Source organism: Paramisgurnus dabryanus, chromosome 3 (assembly GCF_030506205.2).
Source record: "Paramisgurnus dabryanus chromosome 3, PD_genome_1.1, whole genome shotgun sequence".
NCBI classification, from domain to species: Eukaryota; Metazoa; Chordata; class Actinopteri; order Cypriniformes; family Cobitidae; genus Paramisgurnus; species Paramisgurnus dabryanus.
In genome coordinates, this window is record NC_133339.1 from 31,280,162 (window position 1) to 31,292,613 (window position 12,452).

Consider the following 12,452-nt stretch of genomic DNA (forward strand, 5'->3'; position numbering starts at 1 on the left):
AGCAGTAACAATTAAGTTAATAAAAGAGGCAGTAATGTGGAAATTATTTCACAGCTGAAAACATACTTTCTATATTTCTATATGATACACCTCTAGTTCTCAGTACAGTATATAATTTTCTCGATTATAGATTAAAAAATATATAATTTATTTCTGGGTAAAGATTTGTGCTTTTAGGATTTTATAGAAAAAACTAAAGGACAAGTGAAAAGGCTAACGTTACTTTGTTTATTTGTTTTTGCTGTAATTGTAATGCCTAGTCCCAAATGTTTTAAGGGTTTACCTCTCATTTAACAAAATATGTTTTATGATTTTGACTATGTAATTCGTCTGTTCGTGATTAAAGCAATAGGCGCTTGACGTGGTCGTTTACCGCAGTTTCAAAGCCATCATACAAATAGGCGTTAGCTGCTGGTCGCACGATAAGTGGGTCTGCGTGTAGGTAGAAACCGTCATAATGTTTTCCAAATAGCTAAACTGAGAATTTTAGCGAATTGAAAATGTATGTCAAACGTCTGTGATTAATATTGTTGGAAAATACAGCACACGATACAGTAAAATATATGTGGGATCTTGTGGGATCTCTCTCGGCGATAACAAAAGATCCCCTATAGCTATAGATTATCTATAGAAGATTACTTCTATAACATCTAAAGTGATTTACATTGTAAGCATTCATCAAAAGCCTGTTTTATGGTAATGAAGTTACACTAAATTACGTTATTTACGCCCAAGTGGCCATCAGGCGCGGTGGCCAAGTGGTAAGGCGTCGGTCTCGTAAACCGAAGATCGCGGGTTCGAACCCCGTCCGTGCCTAGAAAATTGGGAGAGTTATGCTTTTTGTTTTTAGTTTAGCTTTCAAACACGTTCATAAAATCACCTAAAATCAGCTGTTCCCATCGTGTTAAAAATGTTTTTATATATTCCCATCGTGTAATATTTGAACGATCACACAAGTATTCCTCAATTAAATTATTATTGTCCCGTTTTGTATTCTAAAATTGTATTTAAGTTAAAATGATAGAAACTTTGTCTAGAAAACTTTGCCTGATCACTTTCAGTTTTTAACAGTTTGTGCTTGGGTAAGGAGAGAAGAATTGTGAGGAAGCAATTTCTGAAAAAAAAGGCAATCTGTTAAAGGGGACATTTCATGAAATACTGACTTTTTCCATGTTTAAGTGCTATAATTGCTTCTATCAACCTAGACAATGTGAAGAAGATCAACCCAGTAACTTAGTTTTAGTAAACCATTCTCTGCAAGCATGTGAAAAAATAGGTCATTGAAATCTGTCTCTCCTTGTGATGTCAGATGGGGATACCGCCCCTTGATCTGAACTATCCAACCACGACACTGCCATTTAGTGCAGAGATCAGCTCATTTGCAGTTTAAAGGACACAAAAACAGCACATTTTTGCTCACACCTACAAAGTGGCGATTTTAACATGCTATAAGAAATAATCTATAAGGTATAAGCTAAAACTTCACATACGTACTCTGGGGGACACCCTAGATTTAAATTACATTGTTAAAAGTCTTGTGAAATGTCCCCTTTAAGTTGATTCGAGGTTGGTGATGTTTGTTCGAGGTTCTATTAGAAAACCTGAACCATTTGGTACAAAAAATGTTGTGGTTTTGGATACTTTATATTATATTACTGATACAGTTGGGTTTTGCAGATATTGTTTGAAGTAAATGTTACAAAACATATATTATGTGATTGATTGATTGATAAATTAAAATGTGGTGCATTGCTTAATGTGTTAAAAACGTAAAAATACTTTAGTATGGCGGTTTGAAATGTTTTTTCAGAACATGCACTCTAATTTTTTTCTAAGCGTCTGTAGGCAATGCCATGTATACACCACAAGATGGAGCTCAAAATTAAGTAAAAAAGCAGCCCTGTTTTCAACCAGATGTAGCGCAATGCATATGCAAAGAGCTTGAATATTTTACGTTCAAATGATGCACGTTGATTTACACCAATAAAAATTAACCACATTGCTCAAATCTGTGTAGAAGTCATTGCATGTTTAACATATTAAACAGCTAATGCATTGGAAGGCAGCTCGCGCATCACGCAAGCATTTCGCATTTATTAATATGCAAATGACCAAACAATAAACTTTATAGCTGCTGTGCCAAAAACAAACATTAAGCAACAGTCGGTGAGTGTGACACATTCATAAACGCACGTGCTACCTAGAATGCCATTTTAGGGAGGGCCTGAGTCGCACGAGACGAGTCCGACGCGCGCGAGAGATCTCTGCTCCCAGCTGCTGTCGCACAAGGCACGCGAGTGTGCACGATCCAGGTAAACCCAATAAAAAGGCGAAAGGCAGTGGTGACAGTCGGGACAGCGCAAAACTTACAAGGATATTGCCATGAATGAAAATATTGCGGCGCATTCGTGAGGAAAGACATCAATTTCTCCTTAGAAGAAAGTTATTTGCGGGGTTTAGTGAAGACTTCATCTTAATGTCATGCCTTGTGACAGCAATCGGAACTAGAATTGGAAAAACTTTTCTTCAACTCTTTTAGTAACCATGTTAAGATGATATTTCACGGCTATGGACATAAAATGCAGGATTGTTACATATGATACAGCGATTTAAACGGTGGAATCCAGCAGAGGTAAATGAATCTATTTTAGAGTTAAATCTACATTATCACAATCTGTGATGTATTACAATAAGATTTGCTGGTACTTTATTTGGCTTTGTTTTTATGCGAAACGCAGTTCTATTCTAAACCAGGCCATGCAACGCATATTAAATTACAATGTGGTTATGCTAGTAATAACATGGTTTTAGTATCTAAGTATAACATTATTCACAATGTAATGAGCACTACATGGGTTTTAAAACATTAATGTGTTAGAGGTTGGGTCTTTGCGGGCAAGATGAGTAGTTAAATGTACTCTCTCAACTGGCCTACAAAGTCCCAGTTTCTGGCTCATAAAATCCTCCTCGGTTAATTTCTGCCTCAATATTTACTGCATAACATATATTTAAAAGCTATAAACGTTGTATGTTGTGGTTAGTAGAACAAATTATTATGAATGTTTCCAAACCCGTCTATTTGCTTAAATAATGGAATTCCAATCAAAGGACAGGAATATACATATTAAAATAATTATCTTCAAAACTAGATTTGCCATGTGCAATGTGTAGCCTACTATAAATTACTGTTAATAACCCAAAAGGATTCGGCATGCAACATCCCATGGTTGGAAACTCATGGATGTAGTCCAACCGAACTGATTAAAGATCATAATCTTAAATGTTTCTCCCTAAAATGGTTTCTCTTTTTACATAGCTTAAAGTGCGTTGTGTCTCATTTTAACCGAGCACTTTATATTCTGTTTTAGTACGATTTCTTTAATTCCTTTGACAAAAAAGCGAAGCTCCTTTAAACCACTTGGCACACTTTTATATTAAGTTGTAATGTGAACCTTGAGCTGTAACTTCATAGACATTTCAACAGCATATTATTGAAGTATTGAAATGTCCCCCACACTGTCTGATGGGCATGTTTGTAGTGCATGTTTAAAACACCAACCCGAATAGAAAAGAACCCGGTCAGAAATGCACTGAACTCATTCACCTCTTTCAGCTACCCATTTAAATCCACAAGCGAACTCCATTTTTATAAGCGCAATTTATAAACCCCTGGCATGCATCCTTGACTGGAGGAGGGGTCTAAAATTCCCCTCACTCTCCTCTTAATTTAAACTTTTCAGTTGTTGAATGGCTGACAAACAGTGTCTGCTCATTTCCAGCCGACAGGCAAGGAAGCGATACAGCAGCTCCATGTCAGAGCTTCCCATGGGAGGGAAGAGTGTCCAACTTTCACCAACAGCCAGCCACCAGATTGAAAGCCGGCTCCGTGCCGCTGAAATGTGAGTCTAGGAAGAGGACCCAAAAGGCAGCAAGAAAAATGAGGGACTTTTAGGGGCAGCTGTGTTTTATTAACCCAGTCATAATGCCCCTAAAAATCCTTATTGCTCTTGCAATTTTCAGCATCCCTACATGGAAAGGCACAACTGAGCAGAGATTAATGGAGAGACATGCTCTAAACTGAAAAGGACACGCATAATCTCATCTAAAAAAAATTGGGGGGGCTCTTTCGAAGCTATGTTAATATAGTTTTTTGATTTAGGTGTCATCTTTGTTTCAAATAATATTCCTAAAATTTCTTAGGAGTAGAAACAAATGAAAGAAGTGTTGGCATACAGTACAGTAAGAGCATAGAGCTCTATATTATTTTAGATAGCTTAGCCCAAAATAATTTTATTTTAGAAAAGTTCATATTGACTTTTAAATCTTGGCAAATCTGAGCACAGTTTGAGACGGTGGTAAAATCTCTGTTGAAACTCAAACTAGGACAAGAGAAATAACTAAAAAAGCAGAATACCTAAAATAAAGAAAAATAACTTTAAAAATCATCCAATTTTTCTTTTTCATTTCCTGTTATTTTTTGCATATAGTGGTTGAATTTAACCTTCGAATCGTGTACTTGTTGCACAGCCAACTATTTGTAAAAGATGCTGTATAAATAATGCAAATTATACTATATGTGATTTATGTAAATGATTCTGTAATTATACCTATGGCTTTCATTAATGCAATGCAATGTATGTTTTCTCATTCAAACCAATACAGAGACTATATTTGAGAAGTGACATTCAACTCTGAGTGTTTTTTTAAGTCAATGCCTTGCAAATGCTGAATGAAGATTTTTCTGCATGAGCCTACATCTTTGTCAGGATACCTTTGACACAAAGTTGATGCAGGACTTATTCATTATCCAAAAACCCGATAGTCGAGTTCCTCTGGACGTGGGGATTGTATTAAACTGTAGGCGTTATTATCTTGGCCGGAAAAACCTGAGCCCGTTTTTAGAATCTCGCATGAAAAATCGTAACGAAAGAATCAAAGTTCAGCTTCTTCTCGTTGGCCCTGTCTGACACATTTTGGTATAAGGGACAGGTAATAGCCTGCACAGAAGCTAGAGATGAAGTGACTCAGCTTCATTGAGTTTGGAGAGGATGCATGAGGGTGTAAGCCTGAATCTCAGACTACTGTCCCACAAGTCTCATTTATAATCTGCCATTATCACAGTACACTGGAAACTTTGCATTTCCCTCCGCTGAGGGCAAGAGATGATTCAGGCCAGGACGTCCCTGTGCCAAAATAAGCTGAAGAGGTTTGGAGAGGCATGTACATTATAGGCCATATTAACATTTTAAAAACTGTACACAGTGAAAATGATTCGTTGCTTTGGTAGACCCTACATAGACAGGTTGTGTGACAAGACCTTAACCTCAAAAACCAAAACTGTGCATATACAGTAGTCTGGTATCGGTCTAAATCTGGGTCCTGAAGCAAAAACAGTGGAGAACCACAGCTTTATACACTCAAAACCAAGGTTTATTGAATCACACAAATGCACTTTTCACAAATAAAAATCGATTATAATGACAAGAGAAAACTTGCTGCGAGATGACAAATGCTTGTGAAAAGTGTGTGTGTGTGTGTGTGGAGTAAAGAGGCAGTGGTCTGTAACTGGGTGGGAAAAGGTGACACAGATATCTGATGACTCAGCACAGGCACACCTCCTAAACCACAGTCAGTGACTCACAATCACATTGAGCAATTTGTTTATCTGCTAACCGTTTATGCTTTACATATGCTGACGCTGTTTATTTTTTGAATTTGTAACAAATAAATGTGGATGTATGGGGTTTAGCAAAGGTAAAAGCAGAGATGCTCCACGAAACAATTACAGAAGCTAGTTATTCAACCATTTAGTTGTCTGCAGCATATGCACAATGATCTGTGCTGTTCTCTGCTCCACAGCTCGAAGAGGCCTCAGGCCTGTAGGCAACTGAGTAAACTAGTACATAAAAGCCCAAACCACAATGAAAGTGATCCTTTTGCAGTTTTCATTTACAAACCGTAGTATTTTCTCTGGAGTGTAATTGTAAAATTGTTGGTTATATTTGTGTGTGTGTGTGTGTGTGTTTGTGTGTATATATATATATATATATATATATATATATATATATATATATATATATATGTGTATATATATATATATATATAGAGAGAGAGAGAGAGAGAGAGAGAGAGAGAGAGAGAGAGAGAGAGAGAGAGAATACTGTATATGCATGTGTGGATGTTTGCATACTTTTAGAAGTGCGAATGCTAGACAGATGTAAAAAGCTGCAATGCTGCGTGCAAGTTTAATCAAGTTATTTGAACCTAATACGTTTTTGACTAGTATGTAGTTGACATAACTTATAAAAAGTTGAAATTATTTTATTTAAGTTAAAGTAAAATAAAAAACTTTAGTTGATATTACTTTTTACAGTGTAGGATAAGCTTCTTAAATAATAAAGAGTGGGAATGGCAGATTAAATCGTACACTTTGTGACTGAATCACTCGCAAACATGCCCTGTGGTGTCATACAGCTCAGCCAGAACTTGTGAAAGATCAGCCAGGAGAAATAAAAGATCCTATCAAATGAATTCGGAGGATAAAAAGACAAGTAATTAAAGTGGGAGAAACATGCTTTTGAGAAAATAGAGAGAAAGAGATGAAGCGATAGTTAAAAGGTTGTGTTTTCATGGCTCAGGAGACTTCTGAGTTCTCAGTAATTGTCTTTGTCTCGAAAAAATTATCCTAAAATCAGTAGAAGAAATAAATATGAACAAATCGCCAAAGACTTGCAGTTAACAGATCATATATGAACAAAACCTTTCTGGTAAATGAGTGCTGCCAATTTACAAGTAAGAGAGGTTGTAAGATGTCGGAGCCGATGGTGTAGTGGACGGTGCTCCAACATATGGTGCAGACGCACTTCTGGCGACCCGAGTTCGAATCCCGACTCGAGGTCCTTTGCCAATCCCATACCCCTCTCTTCACCCTATACTTTCCTGTCGTCTCCTAAATTACTATCCAATAAAGGCAAAAATGGCCCAAAATATATCTTTAAAAAAAAAAAAAAAAAAAAAAAGAGAGGTTGTAAGATTACCAGTAATTTACTGCTAAGCGCAATGTATGAATGGAGAATAATGATTACCGGCATAACAACGGACGACGTCAGAACACACACGCAGCGTAAAGTCCACATCTCTTCACCAAAGTTGTTTAAAACAGTTTACCATCTATTTGCCAAATGGTCCACATCATTCACATACTCTTGCTCTTCATGGTAATTTAGTTAAAGTATTATAAAATGAATGGTGATATCACACATCTGAGAACAGATTTGAAAAATCTCTTTGTTATGAGACATAAGATAAATAGTATTAGTAGATTAGTATATACTAAGACCCATTAAAGTCTCCATGTTCTCATCTTCAAATTAAATTGCTGTCTAGGAGAAACAATTAAGAGTTAAAATAGATAGAAATTAGAAAGAGAGCAAACATCAAAAAGACTTTAGAGAGAAATCCTAAGAAAATGTGGGAGGTGAAGGACGAATTTAAATGCATGATGAGTATGAACTATAGTTTTAGTTGAACAGGACACAAACACATTCAGACATAGCCAGCCAGTCTTGTGGTGTGCTATACCACTACATTTATTTTTAGTTTAGGGCAAACAGTTTTCCTCCTGGCATTTTAAAAATAGACAACAAATAGTGTATCGCCTTTAAAATAAGGAATTTAGACAACACATCTCTTATTCACATTACATACACCTCGTGTGTACATACAAGATCTGTATTCAGGTATAAATAAAACCTCCACACAGGTTTTTGAAAAGCACCCATTCAGCAAAAAATTAAGTGACAGGCTGTCCATAGAAAAGAAGAGCAATAAGGTGAAATCAAACAAGGTTAAACCCATTAGAAAATATATAATGTAAAGTAAAATACTGTTTTTGTGGAAAGCATGGCACTCGTTTGAATTTATACAAGCACAAATAGCTTAAAAACAATATTTATCAATCCTTTTATCTGTAATTCCAAAGACGGACTGTCTGTGAGCAAGGTCCTTTTAGCAATGTCTCAAATGATCAAACCGATAAAAACAATTTCCTGAGAACTGGGCTTTTAAAACCCTTAATGTGGTAAAGTACACTCTAATAATATAGGCAATATGGAATATGAACAGAGATAAACACAAGAAAAAACAATAAATGACCACTGCCAATTCTGACTAACTGGCTAAGGCCAAATGCATTTCAGATCACAGACAGCACTGGTTAAGTAAGTAAGTCAATCTGACAGCAAGATTCAACTTTACACTTTTTATCCAAGAATGACTTTCAGTAAACCATTAAGTTAACAAATATTTTGATTCATATGGATTAATAAAAAACTAAGTTGGAAAAGTTGCTTGACAAAGATAGTGGCACAAAGGTAAAAGCTTGTGATATGCTTGGGTAACAGTTACTGGCAAAATTGCAGTTATCTAGCTGCAGATCTGACGGTTTACACATTTTTACTTAAGAAATTCTGTCTCTAGAGGACAGAAGACAAAGCCAAAATGGGGATAAAGGTCCTACTTGAATAAAAAATTGCAGATGTATGCAAGAAGTTTATGATGAAACACAAATGTCTTTCAAAACATATTTCAAAATGTTTGAGTTTAAAATAAGTTTCTTGGACATCTGTTCACCACGGCAGTCTTATATGGGAATTAAAGCATGTTTTATTGTTCTGTATCTGCTTAATGAATATCAAATGTTGGTTACTATTTATATTCAATAAAGGCGTAATTTTTAAGTTTTGTGTTATTGTTTTTTTATTTACCAGTATTATACCACAACACCACATTTTAAAGACCATACAGTACTGACAATTTGTAATTATTTTATTGCTCTGATATAACTTTTGATATAAAATTAAGTTTAATCAAATTAGTTATGCAAAACTTACAACTTAAGTATGTACTATATATTTAGTTGACATAATTTATAAACAAGTTGAAATTATTTAACTTAATTTATTAAGTAAAACAATTTTTTTACTTAATTATTCATTTACTTATGTTTTCAGTGACAGCTGTGCTGTTATCAAACTATATGCTAGGAATGTTGTGCACTCTCCTGTAAATTCTGTTTTGTTTTTTTATTTAAATTGTTAATTTTTTTTTAAATTAATTTAATAGTTTTTAAAAATGATTAAAAGCCCTTGCTTTCAAATAGTCATAGTCATTTACAATGTTTATTCCACTGGAACGAATTATGCATGCGCTAAATGTCGAACAATGTGCCTTTTCACCGCCTGAATCATAGCCATATAGTTTGGTAAGAGATTTTCAAAATACAGGGTTACTATGTTCATTGTGTCCACAATGCTTGAACCCAGAAGAGATTTTTGGCACTGAGTTACAGTTATATGCAGTAGAGTCACTTTTCCAGAGTACACAACTGACAGCTCCAAAATAAGAGAGGAGAAAGAAAGATGCCGTTAACTCTTCCTTACATCATGTTTAATGTGGCTAGCTTGTAGTTGTAAAGTAATTTTATAATTTTAGCCTTACCATTGACACAGCAATACAACAATTACTCTTCAACTAAATAAAAAACTGCACACTTAGTGTTGCTAAGCATGATTTTTTTAAAGCCCTAAGTCATGCTTAACAAAAAGACAGAGCATTAATTTAAGAATGACTGATTAAAATAGTGCATATTAGCATTTGACAAACAGAGTTTTTTACTTTTTGACTGAATGAGAATAAAAATGATGTTAATGTTTACAAAGTCATCATGACAAACAAAATACAATTAAACAATGCTTAATAGTCATAATAATTATCTAAAAAGAAATGCCATTTATTTAATTAAAAACAAGAACATTATTTAATTAACTAGTAATAATGTGAAGCAAAAATTAGTGCTGTTTTTTTCTAACAGATTGATGTTGATTAATTTGGCAAATGTAGTTGCAGACTTTAACCAATTACTAAACCGAAAGACAGTGTTCAGCCTTAAATAACCCTAAGAAACAAAACCTGCTTCTGTTTGAGAAGTGAATTAAGCAGCACCTCGACCCACTTGTGCTGAATGCTCTTTGAATAAGCACATCAGGGGAGTTGAAATTTTTGATGCAGGTTGATAAAGAGGAGCAACACAGTCGAGATTTGGGCTCAATGTGGGCCCGGCCAACTAAACTGTATATATGCCTCTATATGCAAAGCTTGGTTTTAATGGCATCAATACACATTGTAAAAAAATAAATAAGATGCAGTGAATTTTACTATGGTAAAGGCTGTCTAGGATACACCGTCACTCCGCAAAACTTCTATAATACAGCATAATAAAGAGATAGGATGTTATCGATAAAGAGAGAGTTACTTAATATAGCCAGATATTCTCAGCATTTCTCACCCTTCTCCTACAGGCCAATGATGTGACCCACAAGATTAACAAGCCAGTGTTTATAAGAGAGGCCACGAAGGAGACTCCCAACACACCACACACACACTGCACCGCACCAACACAATCCTGAGTCTGTTGCTTATGTGAATCTCAAGTCATCATAACTCTAATGGCAGTTAACATCAGCATTCGAAGTGAACATGTGGTGTCAGATGGCAGAATTGTGATGTCCTTAATTAGCAGTTAGTTAATTTGTAATTCAAGACCGGCTCCATTTGCAATTGATGCGAGAATGAGTCTAATGAATAGATCAGCTGTCATACAGTCAGTTTACGTCTATTTAAAGTTCCGGAGGTGAGTAATTTTCTAAAAATGTGACGGACGTGCATGCTGGTCAGGTGTGAGTTTCCCTTGACACTAATATGAGACACAGATGAGCGGTTGCCTGTGCCAGAGTCAAACAACATATATAAACGCGCAAATGGACTGATAGAAGAACGGGGAGATTTTAATTCCGTGCCCTGCACCCATAACCCTACGGTTTTCGGACGGTCCATCACCAACATGTGAGCCAGGGCTAAATGAAAACCAAATATACCTGCAGAAAGCTGAGCCAGCCAACATACTGGTGTCAGTTTGCTTGTGTCGTGTTGGAGCGTTTTACGAGGTGATGTTAATGGGATACAGAGAACAACTCCTCCTTCTGCACACTGTCATATCTCAGGCCTCCTGAACCTGCGCTGAGGTCAGAAACAGGAGCTGAAGTGTCCAGACCAAAACCAGGTTGGCGATATTGAAAGCACAATCCAGGTGGAAAAACACTTTAAAGGTCACCATTCCTGTGAATTCATACTGGATAATATAGCATGTATATACAGTACTGTGCAAACGTCTTAGGCCACCATGCCACCTTTAGGTTTGTTGTTTTTGCAATGTTATAGAAATCATATATAATTATTTCTCAGTGTCTTTATTAGAACCAGAAAATACAGGAAATGTGTATAGTATTAAAAACAGTATAAAAGTATAAGCTGAAGTGTCAAGTATTTAGGGTAAACAGCCCTTCCACTTGAGCAATAGCAGGTAACTGCATGAGATGAAATCCTTATTTCAAATTCTAATCGAATGATTTCAGGACTTTAGTTTCCCGAATCAAGATGTGTTTCGTGCCAAGAGATGTCACATTAAATACTGACTGATGCCTAAAGATGACGTTTAGTCCTAAAATTGTTTTGTTTTTAATTTTGTGTACATATTTCCTGTATTTTCTGTTTGTATCTTATTAAAAAGAGTGAAAATAAATATGGATGGATATTTATACTTTGCAAAAACAACAAAGCCTAAGACTTTTACACAGTACTATATATATATATATATATATATATATATTTTATATTAAGATCAACATGTAAAATTATCAAGGTTATTCTAAATACATATAACTATTTTGCTTAGTCTGCCTTTTTAAAATTAAAGACTTAAGTGATATTATATTAGCTAGAGTAGCTGTATAATAGTGTAGCTCTCAAAATAAATAATAATAATAATAATAATAATATTAATAATAAGCTACAGTGTTCTGTTCATGACATAAAACAATCTCAAACTTAAAATTTTAATTAAACAAAACAAATTAAACGCTACAATTTTGTGTTGTTGAGTACCCTTATTTTTTTTTAGGTTTAAATACACAGAATTTATGATAAATAAATCTATTTTATAAAATTTCATAAAACTGGGGGCCCCAGTTAAAGAACCACTGCTGTATAGCACAACTTATAACACATGGTGATAAGTAATTCCAAGGTCATAGGTTTGATCCTGAGAAAACACATGCTAAGAAAATCATCTGCAAACTGCTATAATGTAAATATTACCCTGATGTTCCACTTCAAATAAATAACAAGATGTAGAAATACAAAAATGTGTATCTATTTCAGTCTATATAATAGTATTATCACTACTCCAATTGATTCATTTAGCCAAATGGAAATTTTCGACCTTTTTTGGAAAGGGAATTTGTTTAAAAATCTCAAATAACTTTCACAGTCATGTGTTAGTAATGTTAAAGCTCATAAAAAAGTATCTCTGGTATTTGTTTTAACTCCAACCCTCA

The 12,452-nt window shown here is 35.0% G+C and overlaps 1 long non-coding RNA gene and 1 other non-coding gene across 2 annotated transcripts; both read left to right on the forward strand.

Annotated features, from left to right (window-relative positions):
- Positions 1-744: 744 nt before the first annotated feature.
- trnat-cgu (transfer RNA threonine (anticodon CGU)) lies at positions 745-816 on the forward strand. Its single transcript has one exon. It is a non-coding gene; the product is annotated as a tRNA-Thr (tRNA).
- Positions 817-2,068: 1,252 nt separating this feature from the next.
- Positions 2,069-4,682, forward strand: LOC135768159 (uncharacterized). Its single transcript, XR_010542093.1, has 2 exons — positions 2,069-2,632; positions 3,780-4,682. It is a non-coding gene; the product is annotated as an uncharacterized lncRNA (long non-coding RNA).
- Positions 4,683-12,452: the final 7,770 nt, after the last annotated feature.